Here is a 17293-nt window from a genome sequence, read left to right as displayed (position 1 = left end):
TTACCTTGATGATAAGGACGGTGAAGGTGCTAAAAATAGCTGGCTGGGTTAGGCAATCAGAGGACTGTTCCTGTCTTATCAAGCCCAGGTGAATACACAACCGAGTGCACAGGAAACAACAGAGCTCTGGTTTATAAAAATGAATGTGAGCAGACAGTGAGTATAACAGACAGAAGTGACTCTTGTGTACCTATGCGTATGCACAACTGCACAAAAAAAAAAAAATATATATATCTTGTTAGTAATTTAAATGTTCCAGCTTTAAACTAAATCAGAAATTATAAATGTTAGAAATAGGTTAGGTGTATCCTGTAATATTTAGTGGGTCTCAGATTTATTAAAATGTAACAAAAGTGTTTTAGTATTAGTAATAACCCTGTAAACTACCTGATGTGGTTTTCAAATATTAAGCAAATTTTAGGTATTTCCAAAAATCCCTGATAAATACCAAAAAATAAATAACCCGCCTAAAACAAGAAAACAAATATGTAGATCACATCTTAATGGATCTTAGAGAAAAATACAGAATTAGAACTAAGTACATTTTAAAATGTGTGAAATATATATTTGTGGGGTGAAAAATTAGGTTAAAAAGTGATTGTGTGAAGCTGTGTAATTTCACTTTACTTCTCAGAAAAAAAAAAATAATGTTATCATATAGCTCTGCAGTTTGAACTTGACATTGTGTTGTCGTTACACACGACATGTCAGCAGGGGGCAGAAGAGAGCCGTGAACGAGACCAACCAGGCCTAAACATCAGCCCTTCTGTTTAGTAGCTCATGGCCATGCTGTTGTAACCTATTCACGTCAACCTACATTTGTGCAACTGTTCATGTTTGCTTACAACCCGAAACCCTGTGTAATGTGTTTTGTTGAGCAGAGTAAGATTTCATGTTTATAACAACTTTTAAGCGAATATACGGCGCAAAGTACACAGGCTATGTTCTGTTTGGGAAAACGAACCCTAAACCGTCCGTACGTGTCTTTAAAATGAAACAACCTTTTCGCATTTGCCCTCGCAGACAGTCACCTCTGGATGTTGTATTTAGCTTTGAGCCAGCTGCAAGCTGTGATCTGGATGTTCATAGCCTGATGCCTATCTGCCTGGAGCCTTGTGCTATCTGCCTACACACAGCGTAGGCTACGGCATTCTACATTCCTAGTGATGTGCTCCCTTGCTGATGAGATCTTCAATTTTGTTCTCGCTTCCGTGGATACAGTAGCCCCAAAAGATGTAGCATCTGATAATGGGGTTGAAAAAAAGACCGTATTTCTGCACACAAAAAAACAGCATCTTGGAGCAACGGTGTAAAAGATAAATGTAAATTAGTATATAGGCTATTACAACAAAACGGGAGTTATTTAATTCATGAGCGCACATATACATTCTCTGAACCTGCCTGCACTGTTCTGTGGATTAAGGACGAAAAACCTCACAGATCTCATTCTGTTTTCAAGACCATCAGCAGAGACATATTGTGTCTTTCTGTGGAGACGTGATAAGATACGCTCTGACAGCTACCTGATTCTCTTCACACTCTTTCATTGGCAGGAGCAAAAAAGCGCCAAGGGCTCAGGTGTACGGGGCTTTGGGATAATGAAGGATTTTATAACTTTTTCCCCCTCAAGCATGTCTGAACATAGTAGATCTTGTCCAAAAAGCAACATGGTAATGTACTGCTGTATCTGTTGGCTTTTTCAATTTCGAGGAGGTGTCTGTTAGTAACAGTATACTGCAGTCTTCTGTATTTTTAATCAAAGGAATATTTCACCTAAAAATGCAACGTTTGTTTCTTCATTGGAACAGATTACTCGCTGATTGATTCACTGCAGTGAATGGGTGCCGTCAGAACGAGATAAAAACATTACAGTAATCAACAGGTGATCCCCATGACTCCAGTCCATCAATTAATGTCTTGTCAAATGTAAATCTGCATGTTTGTAATTAACAAAGCCAGCATTTAGCTGGCTTCCACATAGAATCTTCTATCCAAAATATTGAGAAAGTTGTCTCGTCTGAATCAGGAGAGAAATATGCACACCAAAACAGGTCTAAACGAATATGTTGATGGATTTAGATTTTTCACTGCACGGACGAAGCATTTTTAGTTGAGTTAAAATGTTAAAACGCCATCATGCTCGTTTTTTTTGCAGCTTTTCACTTCACAAGATATTATTTGATGGATTGGAGTCATATGGATTACTAGGGGATTATTGTGATGTTTATATCAGCCGTTTGATCTCTCATTCTGACGGCACCCATTCGCCGCAGAGGATCCACTTGCAATATAACATTTTTTCTAAACATCAGTTTGGATGAAGAAATAAACTCCTTCGCACACTGGATAGCCTTGAAAATTATCATATGGGTGAAATGTTCCTTGTTCCTTAAATTACAAATATGTGAATTTAGCTCAGTGAAGTACGTTTTAAATAAACGAACACGGTGACTATGATGTCATCCAGGCTGTGACTCACTGAAACACAAGGCTGCTTTTTCCTCATTGTACTATAACAGGTAGTGATGCTGTTGTGCGTATTGGCATGCTCTGTCAGTGAAGAAGCACAGGAAAATTGGATCCGTGGAATAAAACTTTCTAACAATGGTTGTTTCGGCAGTTGTTGACATCAGCAGATGACATGCAGCAAAACATGTTATGTCTTGGACTGGTGAAGTCAAACAAAGCCAGTTCTTTTCTCCTCCAGTCTATTATTGTGTTATGAAAGGAGGAGAGCGGTAAATTCTTATGAGCGACATACTCCTTCACGCTCTGGCAGTCTTCTCTTTCTCTGTCCCTCTTTTTCCTCTCTCTCCCACCCCACCTCAATCAAACACATCAACCTCATTAACATTCCACATCCAGGAGCAAACCAAGCGTTCAGCTTTGAGTAGAGAGGACAAAGTAGCGTGCTCTCCTGAGGAAAACACATTGACATTTTGTCAAGTCAGAGTGTCTGCGCGGCTTTCTTCCGTGGAACCGGATTCATTTTAAAATGATGCCGTAAGGAAGATTTACTTCTGTTGTACATCCACTATTTCTTGACATCTTCTTGAATAGATTTTTAAGAGTCCTCAAAACCTTCTGTTCTTGCAAGATACGACATAACAATAAAGGTAATTTAAATAAAGTCCATACAGAGGATAAGCAGTTTAGTTAATATATGGATGGATATATATATAGTCCATATATACTCTAGAATAATATAATATCATGGAATAAAATACAGAAATAAAAATGAATAGGATTTTTCAATCATTAAATGTTTTATTAAATAAGCCACAGCTATGTAAATTTATAAAAAATAAAAACACTGAAGTAAGTACGTTGCCTAAGTATTCAAATGGTCCCACTTTATATTAGGTGGCCTTTACTACTATGTCCACACATTCAAATTAATAATTTGATACAATGCACTTATTGTGTACATACAAGTTTTTTTTACATTGCACAACTGTACATTTACATTACATTTATAATTATAATTAGCAAATATTCTATTATGATATTATTGGCCATTATTCACCTCTCAAACAGTGTGGATTGGGGCAAACGCACATTTTCAGCTTTCTCCAGAAATGTTTGATTGGGACAAGCACATTCAGAGGGTTGTCTATAAGCCTCTCTTGATGTGCGCTTGGCGTCATCGTCCTGTTGGAAGGTAAACCTTCTGCTCAAAACCTTCTGATGTTCTGGATGCTCTGCACTGGGTTTTCTTTAAGGCTATCTCTGTATTTTGGTGCACTGAGTTTTTCTTCTACTTTGACGAGTCCCTCAGTCCCTGCCGCTGAAAAAAACAGCACATCATGAGGCTGCTACAAGCACACTTTACTTGGGATGTTACTCGTGATGCGTGTGATGAGCTGGTTTTCTTCAAACATGATGCTTGGAATTGAACTTCATAGAATCTTGTTTCTCACAGCCTGAGTGTCCTTTAGGTGTGCTTTCATGTATCTTCACTGATGAGAGGATTGAGTTTGGCCACACACGCATAAAGTCCAGATCGGTGGAGTTTGGCTGTTTCTCCTATCTCCAAGTACGATCATGGAGCTCAACGAGAGTAACCATCACTTTCTTCACCACACTAACAAAAGCCCTTCTCCATCAGTTGATCAGTTTGACCAGGAGGCTAAATCTTGGATAATGGAGGCTACATGCTTCTGTGATTATTTTCTGAACTCTTTCCCAGATGTATGGTTTGATATATTCCTGTCTCTGAGCTCTATGTTTTGTTTTGTTTTTTTGACCTCAGGACATAGTCTTATGTCCTATAATATGCATATTCAGTTGTTAGACCTTTTATTAGGATGTGTGCGCCTTTAAGGTTAACTTTACTTAAAGTGTGGTAATATATACAAGCAAACTGAATGCTCCTCAGGAAAATATCAGCTGTCCCAGATAAAGGTATGAATACTTATGCAACGGAATCATTTAAGTTTTTTATCTTTAATACATCCGCAAAGATGTTAGAAACCTGTTAATTGCTTTGTTGTTATGGTGTAAGGAATGTAGATTGATGTGGAAAAAAGTCATTTAAAGCATGGGCCAGTTTTTATATCTTTTCCTATCTGCATCTGCATTGTTTGAGTTATGTATGGGTGACATGACAACAGCTTTATGAATTCAGCAGATGCTTTGAGAATCCAAGTCATGGCTGAATGTTTCTGCCATGTCCTTCATTTCATTACACAAGTCCTTCATAGTCATTACCTCTGCCTGAAGGAGGCTTGTGTTGCTCTTTAACTGCACTCCAGATAATCCTGTTTGATCAGACAATAACTATGCTGTGTCATTTAATGAATACTAACTGGGCTGAGTTGAGTTTGAATTCAAAAAATGAAAAATAAACAGCCTCATTACAGTTCTATGTTTGGATTTCATTAGCAAATGAGTTAAATACAAGACTCAAGGACTTAAAAGATTTTCAGGCACCTGGCTGTTTAGAAGTTCATTTAAGTGAAACACCACGACTAGGTTTTGTCCTTGATTCGAAGCGAACATCAGCATACACGATTGCTTTCGTAAATTACCGTGCATTTAGATTATACGACATGCAAGCTGGGTTGTGCATCTTGATGGAGCCAAGCGAAGTTGTGCGCAGATTTACAGGCGGCAGCTTTAGCGCGTCTGAGATCAATGACCAGAGGTGAAAACCTCATCAACGCTTATTGGGCAAATGGTGACCTTCTGCAATAATGAACAGCAATCAATTTTACAGCATCCTTTAAACTAGCCATGGGGAAAGGGATATGCTGAAAAAGCCTTTCTCTGTGAAACACGAGGGGTTAAAAAGCAGCTGGAGATTGCATTCGCAGCGGCTGACCTGAATGAATACATAAATCATAGAAATCTATAAAGAAGGTTAGGTGGGGTCAAGGCAACCGCAAACATGAAGCGTTTAATATTTCATGACTCCCAGAGATCTTCGATAGAATTTGTGATTCTAGAATTTGCTTTTGTGAACAGTGAGTTATTATTTTAACCACTAAATGTCTTGGCACACACCTGGCAGCTCACAGTTTTGAACTCCGTAGGTTGCTGTTCACAGTCTGTCACAATGCAGGTATACATCTCAGGTGCGCATTTCTTTGTTTTCCCCTGCTCGAATGAAGCTAAAAGATTTTTTTATTGTTTCCTTTTTGCACCGATGTCGATTCACCTCTCTCCCTGAGGAGGGTACTAATGTATTTTATTTTTTTTCTACTGAGATGAGTCAGCAAATCACACCATTATTTCACACTAACTTTCCTGGCTGTAAATTTAGGTAGACGTTCATAAACTCTCCCTGTTGGCTATTTATGTCTGAGGTGTTTGGGGTGTAACAATGAGTTGGTGAGGTTTCTTGCTGAATTTATGGTCTGCCATGTCAGAGTCTCACATTGAATTGCCCCCTTGAAGTTTCACTCAAGACTCTGTTCTCCTCTACTTCTAATGGAGAGAGCGAGCTGGAGAGCGTTGTCTGAGTTGTTAGTTGCCGTCTCTGTTGAAGTTTGCTGTGCAAAATCTGTCCTCTCGCACAGAAGTAACACAAAAAGTCTCTCTCAAAGAATTGTCTCGGGAGAGAAGAATCTAAAATTCTCTTTTAGGAAAGTACAGAGTCGTGCTTTTAACCCCCCATACTTAAAAATAGAAATGTGGGGTTTCGTGACTTTATTATGCGTGGGGAAAGATACCGAAACAAGACATTTGACAGCATCATCTTTCCAACTCAATCCCCCTTTTGTGTTCTCAAGGCAAACCCAGATGTTTGTATATCCACTCGAAGGAGAAAAAGTGTTCTCTGTTTGGTCTCAATCTTCACTGCCTGTGTTAGCTAGGCTAGGTCGAATGACCCATAGGCAAACATCTACATATAATATACAGTATGCTACCATAACTGTAATATGGTCCATAAAAAGGTCATTTTATATTACGCTGGATGATATGACATTCGTCTTGGACGTGCTGACGCCAGGGTTGTGCTACGGCTGTCGCTATATTACATTTTCACTGCTTGATTATTGTGGCCAGAAGAAAAAAACAAACATAATAATGATATAGTAATAATGCTATCGGTCACAATTATTGAAATTTTTTTATTATTTTATTTTCCAGTAAGTATATCACAGTCAAAAGAGAGATAGATATCTACATGGATAGATAGATAGTTCTTATTGTTAACAGTTAACTATATTAGTTAACAAACTACCAATGAAAAAACTGTAAAGCGTTTATTCATTTTAATTAATGTCGATTTCAACATTTACTAATACATTATTAACAACAAAGGTTGTATTTTTAAATGTTATTTAATGGACCTGAGCTAACATGGCCTACAGCTGTATTTTTATGAACAAAGTTAAATAAATGCTATATTGCTCAGTGTGAGTAACGACTACATGTGCTTATTATATGTTTAGGGTTACGTGCATTTAATTATGCATCATTTATTGTTATTATAAGTACATGTAACATGTGTAACAAGGACACCTTAAAATAAAGTGTTACTGAAATTTGTGTCAGCCTTTTTAAGTGAGCAAAAAAAAGGAAAGGGAATATGATATTTCTGAAGCTTAGTGTCGACGCCATGAGAGGAAAGCGTCCAATGTTTGATCTGGGCTAATGCATCTCTCAGGGGTCCCTGTGGTCACAGTGCCATGCGCATCGCTGATGTTTCTCACGTTACAGGTGTTAATACACTTCCTCACACTCAGCTCTTCCACTGGCTGTACCTGAGTGTCTTTTCTCCTTTTTTTAGTACTTCATCCAGATACTTATAGCTGCATTTAGTATACTAGCCTGTATTTAAAACAGTGGGGGTATCTAAATTTGCTAATGATGGTAGGATACTAATAGGGCCTTTCAATAACACAATAGATGCAAACTGATTTTCGTGATTTTTTATTTTTAATTTAATTTAGAACATATTTAAGTTAGACACTCTTTAAGGTAGTGTTACTACTACTGAGAGCATCCACATTTATAGAAGACAAGTGCCGTTTAAAATTGTTAACACATTCACACATCACAGGAAAGAGAAAAAAGCAAACAGCACTTGTGGTAAAAAATAAAACCTGAAACATGTAGTAGATTTCTAACAGTCTTCACACATCTATATACACCACATCTTTAAAACATACGGGGCCTGCAAATGCTGAATGAAATGTCCAATAACAAGTTGCTTTTTTCTTGCTGGCTGTCTACTAGCTTTCTTTAATGCTTATGAACATTACAGTGGGTTTCAGTGTTTAGGTGATATTCGTGGTTGAGTTTAAATGATACAGAAGCATCTAGTCTATAATTTGTGCTCCTCTGCCTCTTGTAAAAGTGTAAACATGTATAAAGAGAAAGAAGTGGTTAAAACGTAGAACTGACTCTGATCCAACACAAAAATAACATTGCTGAATGCAATTAACTGCATGTGTTACTGTGTAAACTCTGAAGGCACTTTTTAAGCGTATGTCTGATCTTCTTATGCAACCGCATCATTATATTCTCACAGCAGGTTTCCTTCTCACTTTAGTCTCAAAATATCTGGCAGCAAAGAGGATGGAGAATACTGGTTTATATCTAAAGGACAATATTCCAGAACTTTGCGTCCAATGCGCGGTTCCATTGCTACTGATGTTTTCCTCCTGTGTTTCTCGTGCGTTTGAGGCTCACGGCCCTTTTATCCAAACAAACAACTGCAGAACATCCCTACCAAGACACACTCAACCCTCTACAGAGAGGCGGACTTCAAAGCACAGCTGTCAGCCACTAGAAACCTCGCACCTTTCCTTTCTAAATGATTCATTCTCTACTCTGTCTCTCTTTTTAATCTGCACGAGCCCAGAACTCCCCGTGGAATCAGGAAGGAGCTGAATTTCACTCAGGCATTCTCTCTGTCACCACGAGAAGAAGGACCATTCAGAGCAGGCATAACCTTCCAAAAGTGAATTAACAAAACAAAACAAACATCAACATTGCTGGAGAAAAAAATTTGGGATGGACAAAAAGCTTTTTTTTTTTTTTTTTTTTTAAATACTCATTTCATTTCTATTCAAGGATGCCAACATATCAGTAGTGCTGACACTATTATTTATTGAGTGAAACGAATGAATAAAATTTCATGCTGTGACAGACGTCTGTGTGGTGCCACACATGCCCTCATAACACAAGCCAAAGCTGTCAAAGTATTCATTAACATTCAAACCTACCCTCTGAGCCGCACATCCTAACCTGCACACGTTTAAAAAGCACCCACACACAATCACACTTATTCACCTCGTCTGTTTTTTTCCATCTCTTTGCTCCCTGAGACCCTTGCATGATGCATTAGCTAGGCTGTCACATAACCGGCTGGTACGGAGAGGGTGGAACCGCTTGTGATTGATGGCATGAGGATAATGCATGATTGGCTCTATGACTAATGATCATGGTGAGTGAGAGTGACACAGTGGAAAAGAAACATGAAGTCAGGAAATGATTATGACGGGCCAAAACAAATGACAGCTACTCTGACATCACCCACTGCCCGATGACACGCAACAGAGCGATGAGGGCAGTCAGAGAGATTGAGCTGTTGCCTGCCTTCTCTTCTGTGATGAACAATGCACCATTTACGCGGGCATCATAGCTCCACTTTACGCTGAATGCAAGTGAGCAGAGGTACGTCAATACGGAGTGATCTGTTTACCTGAAACGAAGCACAGGGGGTCATTGCTTGTGTCATGCTCCTAATGCCATGCCTTAAAGAGATACTCCACCCAAGAATAAAAAAAACCTCTCATCGTATATTCACCCTAATGCCATCCCATTCTTTCTTCCGTGGAACACAAAAAGAGATTTTTTAGAAAAGTAATCCATCTCTGTCAGTGCATCTAATGCAAGTGGACGGAACCCTCAAAATGAGCATTTCAAAAACCACTCAGAATGAGCATGACGGTAATCCGTATGACTCCGGTTGAAAAATCAGCATCTTATGAAGCGAAGCGATAGGGGTATGTGAGAAAAATATTCGTATTTTAAAAATGTTGAACTGTGGACTATAGGTTCCGGCCAACTGTCAGAATGTGGTGAAATGTGATGCATGCGTTTTGTGAAATGAAAAAGTGCTTCTTTGATATTTCTTTCGCTAGTTTTAACGCATTCTTTTTACATAATTTTAGCATCATCAACTTGTAGGGTCCCATACACCTGCATTATATGTATTGTAGAGAGTGCAGTGTGCTGAAACAACAACAAAAAGCACCAACAAATTGAGAAAATAGTTTGACAACACATGCTACAAATGCTGCAAAAACATGTGCAGCATGTTTCTGTATTTGTTTGCATTGTGAGCATTTGCAGCACATTTCTGTATTTCTTGTGTTGTTAGTATTTGCATCATGTTTCTGCCTTAGTTTTTGCATTGTATTTGCTGCATGTTCATGTGTTTGTTTGCATTCTGAGTGTTTGCAGCTAGTTTCTGTGAGTATTTGTTTGCATTGTGAGTATTTGCAGTGTTTCTGTTTTTGTTCGCATAGTGAACATTTGCAGCATATTTCTTAAATTTGTTATATATTCACCACATTTCTGTATTTGCTTGCATTGTATTTGCATCATGTTTCTATACAATATGTTTGCATTGTGATATTTCTGCATAAGTTTATTGTATTTTCACCATGTTAGTGTAGCCTATTTGTGCTGTGAGTATTATCAACATGTTTCTGTACATGTTTAAACTGTTTTTGAATCCTGTTTCTTGCATTGTGAGCATTTGCAGAGCATTTCTGTCTTTGTTTGCGTTGTGATTAATTGTATGATTATTTGCATGATAGTTTGCATTGTGACTATTTTCTGCATTTTCCTGTATTTTTGGGGGTTCACTGTGTTTGAACTAACACCATCTCATCCAGATTTTGAGGAATTGTTGGTGAATTCATATTCTTTATGATCTGCATACACTCCAGTGATTGTTGTTTTTAGGGGTGCGGTTATGGGGTGGACCTTCATGTTAACTTTTTTTTCCCCCTAAAAATCATGTTTTTCTATGATTCACTTACTGTATGTGAAATCGCCGCATTTTATAATAGTTATGTTTTCCTATGATATCAGGTTGGTTTGAAAAGCTACTAGTGATGGGAAGTCTTTTTTGTGAACAGTTTCAAAAAACAAGAAAATAAAACTTTTGCCTTTGCATGTTTTTAACAAAATTCAATAAAATGTAAGGATCTTACATTTCCCACCTCATTCAAGTCCACACACGCTCCTATTATCAGCAGCTCACTCATCATTACATAGGCATTCAACTTACTGAAATGTGTGATCTCCGATGTAATTTTTTAATCAGGGTTTCAACCACAATAAAACTTCAATAATATAGCAATTTATGAACAACTTGAAAAATTTGCCAATAGGTCTACCTCAGGAAGGGTAGGTAATGGCTCATTCATTAGCTAAGAAAAGTAACTTTAAAGGAAAACATACTGCTAATATTGTTAAATTTGCACAATATGAATGCTATCAGAGCATATTTTAACTCAGTCAGTTATTGATGTCTTTATTTCAAATATAGCAGCTATCCTAATTTTATCAGAAACTCAAAGGTTTGGAATTGCAACATTTGCGAATTGAGTCCGACTTCAGTGACTCTATTCAGTGCATGAAACTAAAACTGTTTCATGCATATTCATAATTATCATTTCTCTTCTGTGGCCATTTTTGATTTATCGTCTAGTCATAATGCATTCTGTCATTTCCTTCTCTATTAAGCATACATGTGATGTTGCCTTGGAATATGGCCAAAAGCAGGTATCTTAGGAGGCAGCATAATTAAGTTGCATACTTTTTGGAACAGTCTTTCAGCATCAGGAGCGTGCCTATTATGTCTCGAAATTCTGCCTACAGAGTCTAGATTCGTTTTTCACATATGAGACTTTCTGTGATTCAGGCGTTTACCGCCCCAATGCACCACGGTCGGGTTTTGTTGGATGTTTTCATGGAAACACACACAAACACAGGTAAATACACACTTTAAAGGTTACAGCTGATAGGAAGCCCAATTTATTTTGTGATGGTAGGTGAAGAACGTCTGGGCCTCTCATCTGTCAAGCTCCTTTCAAAATGTCAATGTAGTTGCTCAGTCAATCACCCGCGACGGTAGAGGTGTCCCACATGCCAGTCTGCCAGGTACACTCAGTGCATGAGAAGAGCCTCTCTCATCTGTTTGACTGGCTGGCCCCTGCGCTACAGAATGTGAGAGCGTTTATTCAAATGTAGCACACAGTCATGCATATCATTGTGTGGACTCAACAGATAACATGAGTGGTGAAGCAGTTATTTGACAGAACTGGCAAAATTCCCAACTATTACAAGTACCAGCAGAGTGCAGAATAAATTCAAACAGAATATCTTACTGGAGCAACTCTCTTAGATTCCAGATGTTTCATTTTCTATTAAAGTGACGGTTCACATACACATAAAATCTATTATTTACTCACCCTCGTGCTGCTCCACGAACTTTCTTCTTTAGATAACATTAAAGTAAGTGACAACTTTAATTTTTGGGAGTTTTCCTTTAAAAATTATTTTTGAGGTATACTACTTTTTTGATGTTTGGAATATTTATTTTGTTTATATAGTTGTGTTCATAAGTTTACATACCCCTTGTAGAATGTGCAAAATGTTGACAACAAGCAAAAGGAAAATTGCATGTTGTTTTTTATTGTCCTGATTCTGAAATTTATAATAGCTGAATTTATAAAACATTACCCCATTCAAAAGTCTACCTCAGGAAGGGTAGTTAATAACTTGTTATTTAGTTATTTAAAAATAACTTTTGACCGGTAATATATCTCAATATAAATTTTAAAGGATAACTCCAAAAAATTGCATGTTGTTTTTATTTTCTTGAATAAGCTATTTCACATAACAGATGTGTACATATACTACAAAACACAATAACAGTTTAATTTATAAAAAATTACCCCATTCATTGTTTACAATTCTTGAATCTTAAAAATATGTGTCAACTCTTTATATATTTTGTGATAGTTGTTCATGAGATCCTTGTTGGTCCTAAGCAGTTAACCTGCTGTTCTTCCTCAGAAAAATCCTCCAACTCCTGCACATTTTTATTTGTATTTTTTTGGTTTTCCAGTATCTTCTGCATTAAACCCTTTCCAAAATTGACTCTGTGATTTTGAGATCCATATTTTCACATTGAGGACCACTGAAATAAAAAAAAGAACTTTATTTTCAACTTTCCAATCACCAAAGAATACCAAAATAAATAAATTTGTGGTTTTCATGGTTTTTACAAAAATATGAAGTGGCATATGTAATGTCAAGTAATGTAAATGCTGTCGAATAGTCAGCTGTGCCATCACAGGAATAAAAATATTAAAATATATTCAAATTGAAAACAGTCCTATTATAAATTGTAATAATATCTCGGTACTACTATTTTTTACCCATTAAAAAAATCCTTGGTGAGCCTTTAAAATTTTTTTTGATCTAATTATTCAAACTTTTGACTGGTAGTGAAACATTGATTCGGATTTTGAATGTACGTCTCAGTCAAAAGGCTTCATTGTCAATCCTCACATGTGCAGGTATTATAATCTAGAACAGTTTCCTGGCACCCTGCCATTCATATTCCATCCAGAGAAATGTCAGGGCTCTGCAGTCTTCTCTAGGGTCAGTGCTCGGGTAGACAGACAGCCCAGAGGCTCAGCTGTGCCATCGCCAGCGGAAATAGAAGAGGTCACTCTCTGACCTGTGAAACACCTGAATGAAGATTTAGAATCAATGGAACTCTCTGCCTTAGTGTTTTGCCGCTTTTTATTAGGTTTGCCTGAGACTACAATCCACTCACAGAGACTACAAAATGTAAGTAAGTTTTCTCCTTGGTGGCTAAGGCTAAATTATGGTGGCCCGATTAATATGTAAAAATAGCACAAAAATGTAGCTGGGAGCGATATTCTTTGGTACCACTTTACAAGTTCAATTCATTAACATCTATTAATGAATTGTATATATGAGAGCATGTACAATATTTATTCATCTAATGGTAAATTGTTCATTGTTAATTCATGTTCATTCGTTATGCATGAAGTTAGTGTATGTAGAAAATAACATCGACCTAGATTAATAAATGCTGTAAAGGTAGTAAAATTGTAAGTTACAAAAAAACCCTCAAAATTTTTTGTTCTGTACTTTTACAAAGAATAATGAATGTCACACTTCTAGCTCATTAGGCACAGGGGAAGCACATTATTGTAACTTTTCTTATATATTAAATGTCCCGTAACTCTGAACATGAAAGTATCCTTACGCAGTATATCTTTGATCAGTGTGAGGAATCAATTATATGCTGATGGCATCACCGCCATGGCTTTAAACCTGCTGTCTTCACCAGAACACCTACACAAGTCTTCCAGAAGATTTGGTCAAGCCTCAGGCAAACCTTCCCAATTTACCTTTCAGGTACAGCAGGGGGGATGAGAGGATAAAAAGAGATGTACTTCAAAATGGAAGCAGTGCTAATAATAAAGATGAAAAGAAAAGGATGGGAGAAATGACAAGCAATAAGAAGAAGATGATGTGTTGTACTTGGTGTCCTGGTTTAGCCGTCCCTTTCATGCTTCTGTCTGACTGATAAGCTTTTCCTTTGCCCTGCAGAGAAAAGAAGCCAGCTCTTTGTGTCTATTTCCACGCTGCAGAGATCACGAGATATCCGTTTATGATTAGTGTTCTATGCGGCACTGGCACCAGTAACATAACATTAAAAAAACGCTGAAAATACAAACAGGATTCGCTAGACTAATTGCATTGTGTACGATGATTACATTTCATAAGGTTCTAAACATGTACATTCTGATAATTATGAAACCATCTGGGATGTGGAACCAATCGCAATGTAAACACTCTCTTGTTGCTTCTCAGCTCGTGCATCATCACCCCTCTTCACTCCTGGAAGCGTGTGATTTGATGGGACGGCTTGCCATCCCGTCCTCTGGTTGGAAATCGTCCAACTGCAGTTACAGGGCCATCTCATCAAAGGACAACAGCGGAAGCATACAGAGCCCCTGCTGGTAGGCCATCTTGTGAACATGAATTGTATTCTTTTATTTCCTTCGATGGTGTAATAGGTCTATCTTAAGCAGCTTTGGAGATGGGGCATCATATGGGAGATAGGCAATGTCATCGACATCCAACCGTGTTTGTGATTGCAAGGCCATTGGCATGGTACCGGCCGTCTTGAAATGAGATTGGTAACTGTGGTTCTGGGTGGAAAATCTTACTGTTTAAGTATTCACAATACTGAAGGTCATAGGATGTGGCTCCTTTTTGCTCACATGTTTAGCTTGGAGTTTTAAATTGCATTTTGCTTTTTACTATCCAGGGTAAAGCCATCCTATCATAAGGGTTATCTTCAACAGCAACACATATAACTGGTTGGATGTTATGCTCTTGGCATTTTTGATGGCTCAGGCTAAAGGTTTATCTCTATAGGATCTGTGCTGATGCGTTTCATTCATATTATAGCCAAGTATAGCTTATTCTACTTTCACAGTATTTTAAAGAAATAGTTTGCACAAAATGGCAGCTCTGCTGACTATGGACTAGAAAAGAACGTCCTAAAAGTTCTTAAAAATTGCTCCATTTATGGTGTGCTCCCAAATCATGTTCCACTGAAAAAAATCAATAACTAAATAACAGCACAACTTGGAGCATCTGAGGTTGCGTTAATGACAGATTTGTATTTTTTTGAGTAAACTATCTTTTTAAATCACACAAATGAATCATTCATTTCAGTGCACTTACAATGCAATCCTTTTACTCTCTTAGCTTGGCAGCCATCTTGGCAATTCCCCAAGGCGGCTATTTTCTATCTAGGCAACAAGAATGCAGTATAGGTTTTATCGACGATAAGACTGAAATCTCCTGTTGGCAAGTCATATGTTTGAAGTCAATTAAAATTAAAATTTGACAAAATATCTTGCATATAAATTCTGTGAAGCAACAAAAAAATTGGGATCATATCAGAATATTTTAAGCCTCATATACAAATTTATACTAGATGGCAGTGCTCCTACCTCTGAAATTCTCCAAATATAATGAAATGTTATGAAGCATGTTGTCACTTAAATGTTTTTTTCCAGCAGCCTCCATGCTTTTAATGTTAAGAAATGCATTCTCATGTAAAGCTTCAACACAGCTGGATTGTTTAAGATGAATGCAGACATTGACAGCTGACACTTTATAATTAGTCCCAGACCCTCAGAAAGAAGGGGAAATTTTATTTTCTCTTCTTTATATGTTATCATATTTTTGAGGGACAAAAATGGACCCAGCTTGTTCAAGGTAACACATTTGATTAAATTGCCTGCAAAGACAAAAAGACCAAAAACTGTCCTTGGGTTGTCTGTTCAGCTTGAAAATGAACCACTGAAACGTGGCAATAATAAAAAACCCACAGTGCTCTGGTACATGTCTGTTCATCATCCTAAACTACACTTATCATGTAAGATGTATGTGCCGCCATTCATCTACTTACTTTAAAAAATGACATTACCCAGGTTCATCATCAATACAATGGCTGGAAAAAATTCCTTGATAGATGACCATGTTGCTGAACATTATCTGAGATTTATGAGCTGATTTGACTAAGTTTAAGATGGAGAACGAGACACGGAACGGTCTGACCGCCGCCGGTGATGCCGTTGACGCTAGTCTCGCTCTTCCATTGACCATCTCGCATTCACAACCCCAGTCGAGACAGCTCTCCCCCAATAAGGACGTCAACCCCGCTCCAGTGCACTCCACCACAGCCATGCATGAAATATGACACTGCAGACTGTAATAACACAATACACAGAGCATTCAATTACAGCACTGCCATCACCAAGGTCCTTCTCCTCGAGCCAGGGGCCAGTATTTACACCAGCCTGCCTATAGCTGTCCCCCCAGGTCTGAGTTATTGCCCCCCCACCCTGTGCACTGGAGCACAGATGAGTCTTGCACTCACATCCTCAAAAGCACACAAAACGTCTGCGCCAAAGCCCAGCATACTGATAGCAACCACCACACATTTAATTAAAAACACACAATTATTTCATAATGATTTATAGAGCTGTCAGAAGGCTAGGAAGGAGATAGAGGAAGGAAGAAAACCTCTCATTTTTTCTCTTGTTTTGACAGGTAAGGCAAAGCAAAGTCAATTGTTTTTTTTCTTCCCTTTTATAATCTGCCGGGCTCTTGAAGACTTGAGCAAAATGGAGAACCACATCACATTGTGACCTGTTATTTGTATTCATTGGAATTCAGAAGGTTTTTTTTTTTTTTTGTATTTAGAACTGTGGAAGAAAGATAAGACAAGCTTGCCTTTGTGGCCCTGAGCATATGATGAGTCAAAGAACATAATTATACAGAGATGTGCTTTTTCACAGTTAATTACACAGCTCTCATATCTAAAATTTGGGAAGATGGTAATTTCTTTTTTTTTGCTACTTTCGTTCTCTGATCATTTCATCAGCTTTTGACAGATTCGATGTGTTGGACCTAAAGGAATTAACCCAAAAATTGTGTTTCAGGACTGTGTGCCCAAGATGAGTGATCGCCTCGGCATAAACTCTCCCCAGACAGAGCACAGCAATCATACAGTGGCTGGGACACCTGTAACAAGCTAATGACAATATGGAAACAAAACTTGTAGTGAGGTTGACAAATGAATGTGGCTGGGTGCAGCCAAAAAAGGGAAGACTTAGATCAGATATTATCAGATATTAAAACAGTTGTTACACACTAAGTAAATGGAAAGTATAAGGAACAAAAACATGCAGAAATT

General features: G+C 37.8%; 1 long non-coding RNA gene across 1 annotated transcript in view; it reads left to right on the top strand.

The window, feature by feature from the left end:
* Positions 1-17293, top strand: part of LOC122355137 — a 25870-nt gene extending 8577 nt beyond the window's left edge. Inside the window, exons 2-3 of the long non-coding RNA XR_006252171.1 lie at positions 14389-14537; positions 17040-17293. This is a non-coding gene — a long non-coding RNA (uncharacterized LOC122355137). The remainder of the gene's footprint in view (positions 1-14388; positions 14538-17039) is intronic.

This window comes from Puntigrus tetrazona, chromosome 12 (assembly GCF_018831695.1).
Source record: "Puntigrus tetrazona isolate hp1 chromosome 12, ASM1883169v1, whole genome shotgun sequence".
NCBI classification, from domain to species: Eukaryota; Metazoa; Chordata; class Actinopteri; order Cypriniformes; family Cyprinidae; genus Puntigrus; species Puntigrus tetrazona.
This window is presented reverse-complemented; position numbering and strand designations above follow the sequence as displayed.